The following is a 16,686-nucleotide window of genomic DNA, read 5'->3' as shown; positions in this document are numbered from 1 at the left end:
TGGTGTGGAAATTTTAAAACAGACTCATAAAACCTGAAAGTCAGAAGCGGCTTTAGAAGCCACCTTGTGTGCGGTCTGCTTACCTCCTCCGCCTCCAGCAAAGACACAGCTCCTCAAGGCTCTAGACCCCAAGCTGCCATCTGCAAACCTTAAACACGGTTACCTCTGCTCACAGCTCGTACTGCATCCCTTAATACTATCTGTGCATGGCTGTCTCTCTTCAGCATACCTCTTCGAATACAGGAATCCTGCCTTACCTCCTTTGTACTCCCTTCTTTCAGCGTCATTCACTCAATAAATGTTTGCTGAACAAGACACAGTAAAAACAAAACGAAAGTGATTTTTTCTTGATTATTGTACTCACTCAACAAGCACTTTAACACCTACTATGTCCCATTACATGGGTAAAAGAAATTGATGAGAAAAAAATACCTTTACAGAAAGTAGTTCCTCCTTGTTTATCCTTAGGAATTTGGCATCTGTGGCCATGTGTTCTAATTTTCTCCTTACATATTCTAGGCATATTCACGTAAGCATTAATTCAGGCCTCATCTCTCTGATCATTTGCCTAATTATGTCAAAGTGCCTCCTCTCTCTGCCTGGATCAAGTCAACATGTCCTAGATTTTCTCTAAGATTAATTTAATTGATAGAAAAAGAGAAAGAGGGAAGGCTAAAGGATTCACCTTGTAAACTACCATTTACTTCAAGAAACAAGGAACTCTAGTGTTATAACACCTACATCGTTTACCATTCAAGAAGGTACTTACAGTAAGTACACAATTACCTAAGATTTGGAATATTTTTGTTATTATTAGGATATTCCCCTCTACCCGCCTGTTCCTTAAAGGCAAAGCCTTTCCCAGCATGCGCGCGCGCGCGCACACACACACACACACACACACTCAGTCCCAGATGCCCTGTGAAGAGACACAGGGACACAGTCCTGGTCTAACCACTCCTACCTGGACAGGAGCCTCTCTGAAAGTCAAGGCCCAATTGTCCCACGCCCCCTAGTGGCTATAGTGAAAAATGCAAGTGACCAACAAGCAAAGCAATAAGCAGATCTTCCAGGACGTTTCTTTTTTTTTGGTCAAACCACTTCAACAGCAAATAACGTTTGCTCTTCTGCTGCGCCACCTCCTCTGGTCACTACCACTCTTCTCCAACTTCGCTGCCATCACATTCTTGGCCTCCCTCGCTCCCTCAGCACCAGTGGCCTGGGATCCCCAACTGCAGGCTCGGGTCTCTGCAAACAAGCCCAGTCACCTCACAGCTCAGGACACAATTTGAGAGAAAGGATCTTGTTTCATTCATCTTTATATTCCCAGCAAGCACACTGCCCAGCAGAGAGAAGATATTCAAATATTTGGTTAAAAAAAAAAAAGGGAAGAAAATTAGGACAGGAAGGAGGAAGGAAGGAAGAATGTCAGGAAAGAGGCAAGCAAGGGAAGAAGCAAATACACCAAATTCAGACTCAGCAAGTCTGTGCGTGATCGCCGCCCACTGGCTAACTGGATGGGCAGTTTCAGCTTAGTCACTGGGCCCGGGGTTCATCATCTGTAGATTGACTGGGCTGTGGTCCACGATCTCAGAGACCCCCTGATCTGTACATTCCAGTATCTTACTGTCTTACAAAAATGCTCATCATGCTTGTGAAGGTCAGGGAGGAAACACCCATTTTCAGTGAGATTTTCCAAAGCCAAGCCTCTACCACCTTTGCCACTTCACATCTCTGCAGATGCCATTTCCACCTTAATTTTGTTTTTCAACAATAGTTTTTGTTTCACAACAGTTATGAACACCGAAATGCCAACACTTAGTACTTGCAAGTGTTATCTTCAAATTATCATCCTAGAACTATGGTAAGAAGTCACTGCAAATTTGTATGGAAACACAAAAGAACCTGAATAGCCAAAGCAATCTTGAGAAAGAAAAACAGAGCTGGAGGAATCAGGCTCCCTGACTTCAGACTATACTACAAAGCTACAGTAATCAAGACAGTATGGTACCGGCACAAAAACAGAAATATAGATCAATGGAACAGGACAGAAAGCCCAGAGATAAACCCACACACATATGATCACCTTATCTTTGATAAAGGAGGCAAGAATCTACAGTGGAGAAAAGACAGCCTCTTCAATAAGTGGTGCTGGGAAAACTGGACAGCTACATGTAAAAGAATGAAATTAGAACCCTTCCTCACACCATACACAAAAATAAACTCAAAATGGATTAAAGACCTAAATGTAAGGCCAGACACTTTAAAACTCTTAGAGGAAAACATAGGCAGAACACTCCATGACATAAATCACAGTAAGATCCTTTTTGACCCACCTCCTAGAGTAATGGAAATAAAAACAAAAATAAACAAATGGGACCTAATGAAACTTAAAAGCTTTTGCACAGCAAGGGAAACCATAAACAAGACGAAAAGACAACCCTCAGAATGGCAGAAAATATTTGCAAACGAAGCATCTGACAAAGGATTAATCTCCAAAATATACAGGCAGCTCATGCAGCTCAATATCAAAAAACAAACAACCCAATCCAAAAATGGGCAGAAGACCTAAATAGACATTTCTCCAAAGAAGATTTACAGATTGCCAACAAACACATGAAAGGATGCTCAACATCACTAATCATCAGAGAAATGCAAATCAAATCTACAATGAGGTATCACCTCACACCAGTCAGAATGGCCATCATCAAAAAATCTACAAACAATAAATGCTGAAGAGGGTGTGGAGAAAAGGGAACCCTCTTGCACTGTTGGTGGGAATGTAAACTGATACAGCCACTATGGAGAACAGTACAGAGGTTCCTTAAAAAACTAAAAATAGAACTACCATACGACCCATCAATCCCAATACTGGGCATATACCCTGAGAAAACCATAATTCAAAAGGACACATGTACCCCAATGTTCACTGCAGCACTATTTACAATAGCCAGAACATGGAAGCAACCTAAATGTCCATCTACAGATGAATGTATAAAGATGTGGCACATACATACAATGGAATATTACTCAGCCATAAAAAGGAATGAAATTGGGTCATTTATAGAGATGTGGATGGACCTAGAATCTGTCATAGAGAGTGAAGTAAGCCAGAAGGAGAAAAACAAATATTGTGTATTAACGCATAAATGTGGAATGTAGAAAAATGGTACAGATGAACCTATTTGTAGGGCAGGAATAGAAACGCAGACGTAGAGAATGGACATGTGGACACAGCGGAGGAAGGGGAGTGTGGGACAAACTGGGAGATTAGGTTTGACATAAATACACTACCATGTGTAAAATAGATAGCTAGTTGGAACCTGCTATATAGCACAGGGAGCTTAGCTCAGTGCTCTGTGATGACCTAGATGGGTGGGATGGGGGGGGGAGGTCCAAGAGGTAGGGCATATAGGTATACATATAGCTGATTCACTTCATTGTACAGTAGAAACTAACATAACATTGTAAAGCAATTTTACTCCAATAAAAAGAAAGATTGGTTGAGAGTGTAGAGGTTGAAGGAGAGGAAGGGGCAAGCTGGAATTTCAAATAAAATCATCAGAAAGATCATTATTGGGAAGGCTGCATATGAATAAGACTTGAAAGAGATGAAGGACTTAGCCATGCAGACATCTGGGGAAAGACATCCAAGGCGGAGGCAACAGCCCTGCTAAAGCCCTAAGACAAGGTACGCCTGGTGTGTTCAAGGAAGCCACAGTGTTCAGAAGGAAGAGATGAGGTTGGAGAGGGAACAGGAGAGCTGGGAACTGGAGGACCAGCAAGTCATTTCAAGGACCTTCAATTTGACCCTCACTGAAATGCGAAACTACTGGAGGGATTTCTGGCAGAATAACAGATCGGACTTAAGTTTTAAAAAGATCACTATAGCTGCTCTATTGGAAAAAATATTCTCAACAAATAATGTTTACCAAGTGCTTATTCTTGAGGTAAAAAAAACTATCCCAACCCAGAACAGCCAACACAGTACTGAAGAAGAACAAAGTCAGAGGAGTGACACTCCCCGACTTCAAGACTTACTGTAAAGCTACAGTCATCAAGACGGTGTGGTGTCGGCGAGAGAGCAAACAGGTCAATGGAACAGAACAGGGAGCCCAGAAATAGAACAACACAAATATAGTCAACCGATCTTTGATAAAGAAGCAAAGGCAATTCAACTGAGAAAGGAGAATCTTTTCAACAAATGGTGCTGGAAGAACTAGACATTCACATGCAAAGGAAGTGAATCTAGGCTCAGGCCTTCCACAAAAATTAACTCGAAATGGATCATAGACCTAATGTAAAACTGTAAAACTTTTAGATGATAACACAGAAGAAAATCTAGGTGACCTTGGATTGGGTGATGGCTTTATAAATATAATATCACAATCCATGAGAAAGAAAAGCCATAAGTTGGACTTCATTAAAATTTAAAACTTCTGCTCAGCAGAAGTTAAGAGAACAAAAAAGACAAGCCACATACTGAGAGAAAATATTTTGCAAAATACATATCTAAAAAAGGCCTATTAGGGGCTTCCCTGGTGGCGCAGTGGTTGAGAGTCCACCTGCCGATGCAGGGGACATGGGTTCGTGCCCCGGTCCGGGAAGATCCCACATGCCGCAGAGCGGCTGGGCCCGTGAGCCATGGCCGCTGAGCCTGCGCGTCCGGACCCTGTGCTCCGCAACAGGAGAGGCCACAACAGTGAGAGGCCCGTGTACCACAAAAAAAAAAAAAAAATAAAATAAAATAATTTAAAAGGCCTATTATACAAAACTAAGAACTCTTAAAACTCAACAAGAAAACAAACAACCTAACTGAAAAGCAGCAAAAGATCTGAACAGACACCTCACCAAAGGAGATTCACAAATGGTAAATAAGCACTGAAAACGTGCTCCACATCATATGTCATCAGGGAACTGCAAATTAAAACAACAATGAAATATCACTACACACCTACTAGAACGGCCAAAATCTTAAAACACTAGACAACACCAAATGCTGACAAGAATGTGGAGCATCAGAAACTCTCATTCATTGTTGATAGAAATGCAAATAGTACAGCCACTTTGGAAGACAGGTCAGCAGTTTCTTCCCAAGCTAAACATAGTCTTACCATACAAACCATTTATCATGCTCATAGGTATCTACTCAAATGAACTGAAAACTCATGCCCACACACAGTGTGCACATGAATGTTTACTGCAGCTTTATTCATAATTGACAAAAACTAAAAGCAACCAAGATGTCCTTCAATAGGTGAATGAACAAACATCCATTTAATGGAATATTATTCTGCAGTAAGAAAAAAATGAGTGAACAGGGTATAAATTTATTCTTTTTCATTTTAAATGCTATAAAAGAAAAAAATGAGCTATCAAGCCACAAGAAGATACAGAGTAACATTAATAGTAAATTGCTAAGTGAATGAAGACAAAAGGCTACACGATTCCCACTACAGAACATTCTGGAAAAGGCAAACCTATAAAGACAAAAAAGATCAGTGAGGGCAGAGAGGAAGAGAGGGATAAACAGGTGGAGGACAGAGGATTTTTAGGGCAGTGAAATGCGTCTCTATGATACTGTAATGGTAGGTGTAAGACATTACGCATCTCTATTCACAGAGCTTTACAACACCCTAATGTAAACTGTGGATTTTGGTTAATAATAATATATCCCTATTGGTTCATCAATTATAATCAATGTACCACAACTAACACAAAATGTTAACAACAAGGAAAACTGTGGGGGTGGATGGGGTACAGGGGAACTCTCTATACCTTACGCCCAGCTCTTCTGTAAACTTAAAACTGCTGTAAAAGTCTATCAATTTAAAAAATTATTCCTGCCCTCAAAATGCTTATTCTCATATTACTTTATTATCCATATCCTGCCCACTTCCAAAATGGAGCTCAGATAACACACACAGAAGAAGGATACTAAAAGTAAAAATAAAATATGGTGGTGCGGTGTTAAGGGTCCGCCTGCCAATACAGGAGACATGGGTTCGAGCCCTGGTCCAGGAGGATCCCACATGCTGCGAAGCAACTAAGTCCGTGCGCCACAACTACTGAGCCTGCGTTCTAGGGCCCACGAGCCACAGCTACTGAAGCCCATGCTCCACAAAAAGAGAGGCCACCTCAATGAGAAGCCTGAGCACCACAAGGAAGAGTAGCCCCTGCTCGCCGCAACTAAAGAAAGCCTGCACGCAGCAACAAAGACCCAATGCAGCCAAAAATAAATAAATAAATTTATATTAAAAAAAAAACTATAAAAAAAATCAAAAACCACGAGTAAGGAAAGCGATACAATTATTCCAAAAATTCAAGCTAAGTGTTACTTTCAATATTCCTTCACTGACTTCCCTCCATCAAACTTCATCACATTCTCTCATTGCTGCATGAATCTGCCCTTCACAGCACCTACTCCAGTGATAATTTTACAGGTATGCGATGATTTCATCAGTGTCTGCCCCATACTAGACTCCTTAAGAGCAGAGAAAGGAGTTTAGTGACACCATAGTAAACAAGAAGCCAAAAATGTGGTAAACAAACTGAAGTACAGGAAAGTTAAATAAATAACAAAAAGTCCCAGCTTACAAATGGCACAGCCAGGATTTCCACACCTGGACTGTTAAGACTCCAGGGCCTCCTGGTCCTGGTGTTGCACCATAAAGTATGATATAATTTTTGTACTATATTTTACCTTCCAGCTCTCAGAGGTAGTGACACAATAAACACAACTACTATATATAAAATAGATAACCAACAAGGACCTACCGTATAGCACAGGGAACTCAATATTCTGTAATAACCTATCTGGGAAAAAAATCTGAAAAAGAATGGATATATGTATTGATATATGTGTAACTGAACCACTGTGCTGCACACCTGAAACTAACAACATTGTATCAACTACACTCCAATAAAATTTAGAAGATAAAATAAACATAACTTAGTGGTTAAGCTGGAAACCAGCCTAATTTAATCAAAAAAGATCATAATTGCCCCTAACTTTAAGGCCTGTTAATAAATTAAAACCCAGAGTGTGAGATGCCCTATTTTATTCCCTACATCTTCCCAGAGCCGGGTCCACTACTGATAGGACATAGCTCTGCCATGCTTGATTTACTCAGTCCTGCAAGGTAATAAGGGTTTGAAAAGATGAACTAAAACATTCCCCAGACTAGTTTTGGCTGCACCCTTAAAATGGGACTCTGGGTAAAACCTTGCTGCCTTTAAACATGGAAACAAAGAAATAACCAGCCAGGAAACTAAATTACTGAGGAGTAAGGTAGGAGCTGGAGAAAGGAGAGCTCTATTTATAAAAGTATCTCTTCTGGACAATAGACACACAACCTTAGAGCTACCACATCCCAGAATAACTTATCTTTTAAAATGATTCTGACCATACAATTACCAGGAGACATCTTAACAGCATTCCTGTTAGATAATAAAGTCTCTTTAAAAGGGAAGAGAATGATAAACATTACCTAAGAAAACTGGGTATTACTTTAGAAGCTCAGAAATTCTCTTCCACGGGGCCCCCAATTTAGACTAACACTAATCCTCACACTGGTTATGTGACTAAAATTGTCTGCAAAGAGCAGTTGTTCAACTGACATTCTGGCCGTGTCTGTAATGTAATAGTTAAAGAATGTGGTGTCATTTAAGGAGACACTAGAATTTCCTGAACTGAATGTAGAGTATTAAAACGTTTATAAAACATTACATTGTAAAAATTGTTATTTCTAACCATTCTAAATATATAAGTACTCATCAAAGAAGTGCAAAACCCCTGGGTCAAAATATTCAAGTCGTGTTTTGGTTTTGAGTATTTATGGGCAAAATGCCGAGACTCCATTTTCCGATCCGAAAATTAGAAATATCTGTGCACAAACTACACATACATAACAGCAAAATTAATCACACCTAGGGGACAAAACTGCATTAAACACCGAGAGTCAGTAGTAGTTTGGGGATCGTAGGTTCCTTCAAGAATCTGAAGGAACCTGTGGGCTTTCTTCCAAATGCACATAGTACATGGTGAACGAACACAAAATTTTACCTACAAGTTTAGGGAAGGCATGACTTTTTAACCTCAGCTTAAAAACTTTAAACCTGGAGAAAAACCCCACTGCAATAATTACATCAGAGTCACTAGGCTAGTGCTCCGGACTGTAAGATCATGGGACAGTGATTTACACGTAAAGTGCTAGTATTCCAGTGAGAAAATAAAGGAACAGCAGCATGACTAATAAAATGCACTCTGAAAGAGAAATCACAACGGAAGCAGGGAAAAGTTACACCTTATCCTGTGGGGTCGGGCTATTTTAAACATCAGTATTAGGCAAGGCAAAGAATGCTGACCCATCCAAATCTCAAATTTTAAAGTAGGTATAATTTTAGACATTTAACCAACTTCTGCTCTATAAGCACTTTATCATTTGGTAAAACCAAATGTCAAATGTATACATTAAGAGACACGAGGTAAATTTTCAATATAACATCTGTATTCTTTCACTGCAGGGAAAATAAGATTTCCAAAAGATGTAAGTTATTTATTAGCTGAATCATGAGAAGTTTCTTAAAGTGGTGTTTTTATGTGATAATGCTCCCTGTACTGGAAGGTATGAGGCTGTAGCCAAATCACATTCTCCTGCAAGTCAAGGGTCTGCTGTCTGTTACTAGATTTGCAGTCACGTGACTCTGATCAACTCATTATCTCGCAGCCTCTCAATTCTAAAAAACTATAAAAATAAGGGAATGAACAACATGATCTTTAAAACTCCTAATTATTTTTATTTTAGATTTATGAGTATATCAAAAGTAAACAATGAGAGTCGGGGTCAGTTAGCAGAACAGAACAATTAGAATCACAAATAATTTTATTCCAGGGTGACTAAAGTGGCATCACATACAGAGGACAGAGCCCTCAGAAGGCAGCAGCCAAGGGTATGTGGTCTGTCAGAGTCACTGTGGTGGCAGTGCCCCCCAATAATCCCCCCAGGGTCACTCTGGTACTCCCCACCTTCTGCAGTTCACACTGCCTGTAGTCTATTCCCATGTGTGACTACCGGCACATGGCAGAAATGACACATCACTTCAAGGTTAGGTTACAAACGACAGAGCCATCCTCCCGGGGGCCCACTCTCTCTCCCTCCTCTTGGGTCTCTGGCTCCCCGGAAAGCCCGCTGCCCTGCTGTGAGCACACGTGGCTTCCGGGAACAGCAAGCGGAGACCGAGGCCTGGACAAGCACATGGGGGCCTGGAGGTGGATTCCCTGGGGCTCCCGCTGAGCTGGAGACCCGGGGCCACAGACTCCCAGCTGAGTTGCCCACAGATGCCTGGTGAGATGATAAATATTGATTGTGTAAAGCTTCTAGGTTGCTGAGTAATCTGTTATACAGAACATTGCAGCAATGTGGATGGATCTAGAAATTATCATACTAAGTGAAGTCAGACAGAGAAAGACAAATATCATATGATATTGCTTATCTGTGGAATCTAAAAAAATGATACAAATGAACTTATTTACAAAAGAGAAACAGACTCAGGGACATAGAAAACAAACTTACGGTTACCAAAGGGGAAGGTGGTGGGGAGGAATAAATTAGGAGTTTGGGATTAACATATACACAATACTATATATAAAATAGATAAACAACAAGGTCCTACAGTATAGCACAGGGAACTACATTCAATATCTTGTAATAACCTATAACAGAAAAGGATATGAAAAAGAATGTATATATATGTATAACTGAATCACTTTGCTATACACTGAAGCTAACACAACACTGTAAATTAACGATACCTCAATAAAAAAAAAATTTATTATACAGAACAGAAAACATACAGTTATCTTTGCATTCTTTTCTCAGCCTCCTGGCCCTTATAAGTAATTGGTCACCAGTTAACTTTGTTTTCACCATGTGTCCTATATAACCATACATACATACACTTTTTTCACTTCCTCTCCCACCACCCAGACCTTGATCCCTTGTATCTCACCATTACAAATACCACAAAAGGGCCTCCCTGGTGGCGCAGTGGTTGAGAGTCCGCCTGCCGATGCAGGGGATACGGGTTCGTGCCCCGGTCTGGGAGGATCCCATATGCCGCGGAGCGGCTGGGCCCGTGAGCCATGGCCGCTGGGCCTGCGCATCCGGAGCCTGTGCTCCGCAACGGGAGAGGCCACAACAGTGAGAGGCCCGCATACCGCAAAAAAAAAAAAAAAAAAAAAAACAAATACCACAAAAGCCTACAGCCTACACACAAAAGGTTGCCGTCTACATACCTCTGAACCAAGGACCCCACGTTCAAACACACACAGGAGACACGCAGGCAGTGTCGATGACCTACCTAGGTGATGTGGGCTAAGTTCAAGGTAACAGGGATGTGGGGAGCCAGGGTGACGGTCAGGATGTTTGACCTTCTTAAGGGGCATCTTCTGCTCAGCTTCTGCCAATTGTCTCCCTGGAGGATGTGGGCCCAGTGTTACCAGATGGCTTGTTTTTTCAAGAGGAGCCTAGACTCTGAATTTTTTTTTAGATTTCCCCATTTTTAAATATTGGTTTAAATTTTTACAACAGTATACGGGATAAAACATACATACCGTCTGGATTCAGCCTGTGAGCTACCAATTTCCAACCTCTACTCTAGAAGAATCTTTCTAGAATTTCTCTCTGATCCATATTCCCCTGCTCAAAATCTTCAACGGTTACCCAAGAGCTACTTAACTGAGACCAAGCCACTCCACCCGGCTTTGACACACCTCGTCCCCATGACCCCAACTTACCCTTCCAGCCTTCCAGCCCCCTTTGGAATGTTCTATTACAGCAGACAGGCCTGTCGAACTCCCTCTAGAACAGCCTTGTGTTTCCCACTCATGCCGTTCCTGACTATTGCCCCATCCACATCCCATCCATGTTTAAAACCAACCAGATTATCATACTAAGTGAAGTAAGTCAGACACAGAAAGACAAATATCATATGATATCACTCATATGTGGAATCTAATTTTTAAAAATGATACAAATGAACTTATTTACAAAACAGAAACAGACTCACAGACATAGAAAGCAAACCTATGGTTACCAAAGGGGAAACATGGGGGGGAGGGATAAATCAGGAGCTTAGAATGAACATGCACACACTACTACATATATATAAGATAGATAACCAACAAGGACCTACTGTATAGCACGGGGAACTCTACTCAATATTCTCTGATAACCTATAAGAGAAAAGAACCTTAAAAAAATGAATATATGTATATGTGTAACTGAATCACTTTGCTGTACACCTGAAACTAACACAACATTTGGAGATTGGGATTGACATATACACACTACTATATATAAAATAGATAACTAATAAGAATCTACTGTACAGCACAGGGAACTCTACCCAATACTCTGTAATGACCTATATGGGAACAGAATCTAAAAAACAGTGGATATATGTATATATATAACTGATTCACTTTGCTGCACAATAGAAACTAACACAACACTGTAAATCAACTATACTCCAATAGAAATTAATTATTTAAAAACTTTAAAAAAAGAAACAAGTGAAATAATTTAATATATCTAAATATTATCATATTAAAATCATTAATAAGGAAAAAAATAAAACCAAACCAAATGTCACTTCCTCTGGCAAAGTCTTCCAACTCCCAGCCACCTCCTCAAGTCCTGCAGCAGAGAACTGTGAGGACATTCATGTAATCATTAACCCCGGATCAGGTCAGTGACTCTTACTACCATCTTGAACTTTCATTTGAATCTGGTATATTCACTCAGCTTTTCAAACTTGCATATTGTTCAGGAACGATTCTGTAATACTGTATATTTGATTCTCTGAATTCAGTTCATTCACAATCCATAACACCCAGAAGTGCTCACTTACTATACTCTGTGCTAGAGATTATACAAAGGTGAGACACAATCCCTGCCCTCAAGGAGCTCACAGATTCTTGGGAAAGCCAGATGCAAACAGTGTGATCAGTGCTGAGGGTAACAGGTGAAGCAACAACGGAGCTCTTTCAAGAAGGAGAGAAAGAAGAGGTTACAGCTGAATCAAAACTACAATGAGGTACCACCTCACACCAGCCAGAATGGCCATCATTAAAAACTCTACAAATAACAAATGCTGGTGAGGGTGTGGAGAAAAAGGAACCCTCCTACACTGTTGGTGGGAATGTAAGTTGGTGCAGCCACTATGGAGAACAGTATGGAGTTTCCTTAAAAGACTAAAAATAGAGCTACCATATGATCCAGCAATCCCACTCCTAGGGATGTATCCAGACAAAGCTAAATCAAAAAGATACATGTACCCTTATGTTCATAGCAGCATTATTTACAATAGCCAACACATGGAAACAACCTAAATGTCCATCGACAAAGTAATGGATAAATAAGATGTATATATACAATGGAATATTACTGAGCCGTAAAAAAGAATGAAATAGTGCCATCTGCAGCAACATGAATGCAACTAGAGATTATCACACTAAGTGAAGTCAGTCAGAAACAGAAAGACAAATACCATATGATATCACTTATATGTGGAATCTAAAATATGACACAAATGAACCTATCTAAAAAACAGAAACACGGACATGGAGAACAGACTGGTGGTTGCTGGGGGGGTGGGGGTTGGACTGGGAGTTTTAGGATTAGCAGATGTAAGCTATTTTACATTGGATGGATAAAAACAACAAGGTCCTACTGCATAGCACAGGGGACTACATTTAATATCTGGTGATAAACCATAATGGAAAAGAATATAAAAAGAATGTATATATATGTATAACTGAATCACTTTGCTGTACAGCAAAAGTAACATAGCATTGTAAATCAACTATAGTTCAATAAAAAAAAAAAAAAAGGTTACAGCTGAGCAGTGCTGGGACTAGTCAAAGGTTCACCGCAATAAAGAAGCCTCCCCCAACCCTGCTCAGCAAGGAGGGAGCCTCTGGTCACAGCCTCAGGCACAGCCAGCATCCCACAGCTCACATAATTTGAAGCTTAACCTTAAATGTCTCCTTCTTACCTCTAAACGAAACTATAACCACCATAATTATGCATATAACGGGTGCCAGTAACTATTTCACCTATTTTTTTAAAATATTTATTTATTTATTTGGCTGCACCAGGTCCTAGTTGCAGCATGTGAACTCTTAGTTGCAGCATGCAGGATCTAGTTCCCTGACCAGGGATCGAACCTGGACCCCCTGCATTGGGAGCTCGGAGTCTTAGCCACTGGACCACCAGGGAAGTCCCACCAGTAACTATGTCAGCTAATAACGGAAAACCAGTCTAACGTTTTATAAGATATGATTCCAAAATACTAGCAGTACTCTTAAAATCAGATGACAAAACATTTCAAAGGCCCAGTGCTGAGATATTGGTTTCTCAAACCATCTCTGAAAAAAGGAACCAAGGCTCCTGGGAGAAATGGTTGATTCCAAGGCTGGGACAGGGAAGATACAAAATGAGCCTAGAACATTTGGTCATGTCAGAAAAGAAAAGTAGTACTCAAAAAACAAAGCATAGGGGACATGTCAAAGACACAAAGAAACCACCCTGAAGGAGCTCCTAGGTGATTAATTTTTTTTATTTTCTGAGTGAAAAAGAGGACTCTGAACTTAAGCTTTATACTAAATCTTTATACTAAACACTAACCTGTTATTCATTTTTATTTTAAAAATCTTTTAAAAACTTTTCTTGCTCACTAAACCCCCTTTATCACATCCAGAGATTTTATCCTGAATAGTATTACAAAAACAAATTGTCTCTCCAAAGATCCCAGTCAAATCAAGACCTAGAGGAAAGTAAGTTTCAAGGATACAGACACCATGACCATTCATTTGAAATGTTACTAATAATTATGGTAGTGGAACATCTGGGCAAATACTAACAGGCACTCACAGGGACCTTTACGCCTACAGATTAATTCACTAGAAATTAAGAATGAATCTTGCTCATCTTCCTGCAGAGAAGAACATGCACCTTCACAGCTGATGGTTCTTTCCTTGGCAATGGCTCCTAATACTTTACTTGAATGAAGCGTGGTTTCTCTACACAAATCATAAATGGCATGGAATTCAACTCAGAAATGCAAGGCCTAAGGAAAGCAAGGATCTATGTCTTCAGGAGAGCCAGCAAATAGAAGAAACACTGTTTCCTGTCCAAACTCTAAACCAATTCAGAAATGAAATAAACCTGATGAGCACTAAGAGAAATAACATAGCTAGATGGATAAGAGGAGAGAAATGAGAAGGCAAACGGGAGACCGAAGTGTCACGTTTACTCCCCATAAAACCTAAACTGGAGAACACTGCTTACTGCAGACAAGGAGGTGGTTTCCAAACACTGAACCCCACTCCCTGGTTGAACAGACAGGTGCCCTGGGGGTGGGACCGCGTGTCCCTGTAGCACTGGTACTGGTAGCAGGGGGGACAGAGGGGAAAGTGGGGGGAGGGGGCACATGCCTGCCTTTTCATCCCAAACTCACCAGACAGGCTGGGCTACCTCTACTCTCCTGAAACGGACAGGGAGGGCTACATGACGGCATCGCCACCATGTGAAGCACACATCTTGAATGGGGAAGAAGCATCTCCCCCACCAGGGAACAGGGAAACAGTCACCATTTATTTTGCTGCATCGTGTTAGGTATTACAAAGAATATTTTAAAATGCAAACAAGGACCCACTGTATAACACAGGGAAATCTACTCAATATTCTGTAATCTCCTAAGTGGGAAAAGAATTTGAAAAAGAATAGATATATGTACATGTATAAGTGAATCACTCTGCTATACACCTGAAACTAACACGGCACTGTAAATCAACTATACTTCAATACAAAATAAAAATTTTTAAATAAAAAATAAAAATGCAAACGAAAGTCTAACAATTTAAATATCCATATTCCTTGTGCCTCTTTCACGACGGCCAATTTCTTCCATGGATGTAAAATCACAGAGACTGAGTCAGTCTAAGAAGTCCTTGGATTCCAAGGAATTGGGAGTCTTCATCTCTGCCTCCTCTAAGCAATGATGGCATTAGAATTAGAATTAGAACAAATTAGAACAAAAAGAAAACCAAATTGTCCAGGGTCTCATTGTACAGAACTGAGGCAGGAATATAACAAAAGGATTACAGACCTGGAGGCCCACTGACGGAGTCTTTCTTATTTGTTATTTTGCTCTTAGCCCGGTTTCCTTATACTTGAAGGACACCCAGCAGCTATGAGCCTCTTCATCTACACCTACATGTTCATTCTATGCCATTATCCTTCAGTCTCTAGGGAATCATCTGCTCATCCTCACCACTCACCTCAGTGCCTGTCACACATGAGTTAAAAGTAAGTGCCTCTGGGTCTTAAATCTTGTAAAAAGAAAAGAAAGCAACAAGAGCTGCTTCCAGGATGTGATCCCATCCCCCCCCCCAAGATGTGGCTTGTGATAAGATACAATCCTTACAACTTTCAGGTTCACCCATTTCTTAGGGATCCCTCGCATCTGATAAACATGTGTTTGTTCTACTAGCAGGTAACAACCCTAAATTCTTCAGCATTTAACCCTAATCTTTGACCACGTTCCAGTGTTGGAGTTCCGGATCAGTCCAAAGACAAGAGCCAAAGACCTACTTGCTGACTTCTGTGTTTATCACCAAGCCTTGAAGATCTGGATTATTCCTTCCCTTGATATCATGCTCCTAGCATCCCAGTCCTAGTACATTTTTAACCCGAGATGTACCTAAGAATAGCAAACTGTCCTACTGTCCTAAGCGCGGAAACCAAAGGTCCATCAGTGATGGGGCAGAACATCCCCCATCGCCTGAATGTGAGCCACGTGCTGCCTTCTTAAAATTCCTGCACTAGCTGGATCAGAAAGCAAGGGCTGAGAAAATGGGTTCAGGAGGACTTGGTGGCCATCAGAATATTCACGAGAAAACAGCCTAAGTTCTCAACTCCAAGGTCAGACAGAATCCTGATTTTTAGGAATCTTCTGCCCTTTTTTTGATCTTAGTCTACTGCAATAGGACATCAGCTCCCTGGAGAAGCAAAATCTAAATTGATCGCTAGGCACAGCGCAATTTCCCTGAAACCATGATGTGTTGCATAGTAAAAAAAAAAAATCCACTAATTGGTAAGTTCTTATTTACTGAAACATTAAAAGTTTTAAATTGTAAAGTACCATAAAGTTTTAAATTGTAAAGTACCATCACAGATTCTGAACTAAGATAATAACAATAGCATTTATCGCATGACTGAGTTACCAGGCACTCTTCCAAGAAATCTACATGCAGTAATTCACATCCACTTCACAATAACTCTATGAAATGCATACAATGACTCCTCCCATTTTGTAAGTGAGGCATGAGGATGTTCAAACTCTGAGAGCACAAGATGGCACAATGGACCCGGCAACTGGGCTTGTACAGTGAACTGCCTAAGATAAATGCACCTCAGATGAATAATACTTTATTCACAAAAGTAAAATTTCAGATGAGTAAACTGATGCTCAGAGAGATACAGTAATTTAACCAAGGTCACTTAAATCAAGACTTGACTTGGAAGGTCAGTCTTCTCTAAAACAAACTAGACTAAATGCTTTGCATTCATAGACACTGCACAAAATGATACAAAATAGCTTAGGTATTTTATGGGCTTA

The 16,686-nt window shown here is 40.4% G+C and overlaps 1 protein-coding gene across 15 annotated transcripts in view; it reads right to left on the bottom strand.

Moving 5' to 3' along the window:
* The window catches only part of DST (dystonin), a 488,128-nt gene that overhangs the window by 312,611 nt on the left and 158,831 nt on the right, over positions 1-16,686 (bottom strand). The window lies entirely within an intron of this gene.

The sequence above is a fragment of the Mesoplodon mirus genome, assembly GCF_964341445.2.
Source record: "Mesoplodon mirus genome assembly, chromosome: 12".
NCBI lineage: Eukaryota > Metazoa > Chordata > Mammalia > Artiodactyla > Ziphiidae > Mesoplodon > Mesoplodon mirus.
The sequence above is the reverse complement of the archived record's forward strand: the minus strand, read 5'-3'. Positions and strand labels throughout refer to the sequence as shown.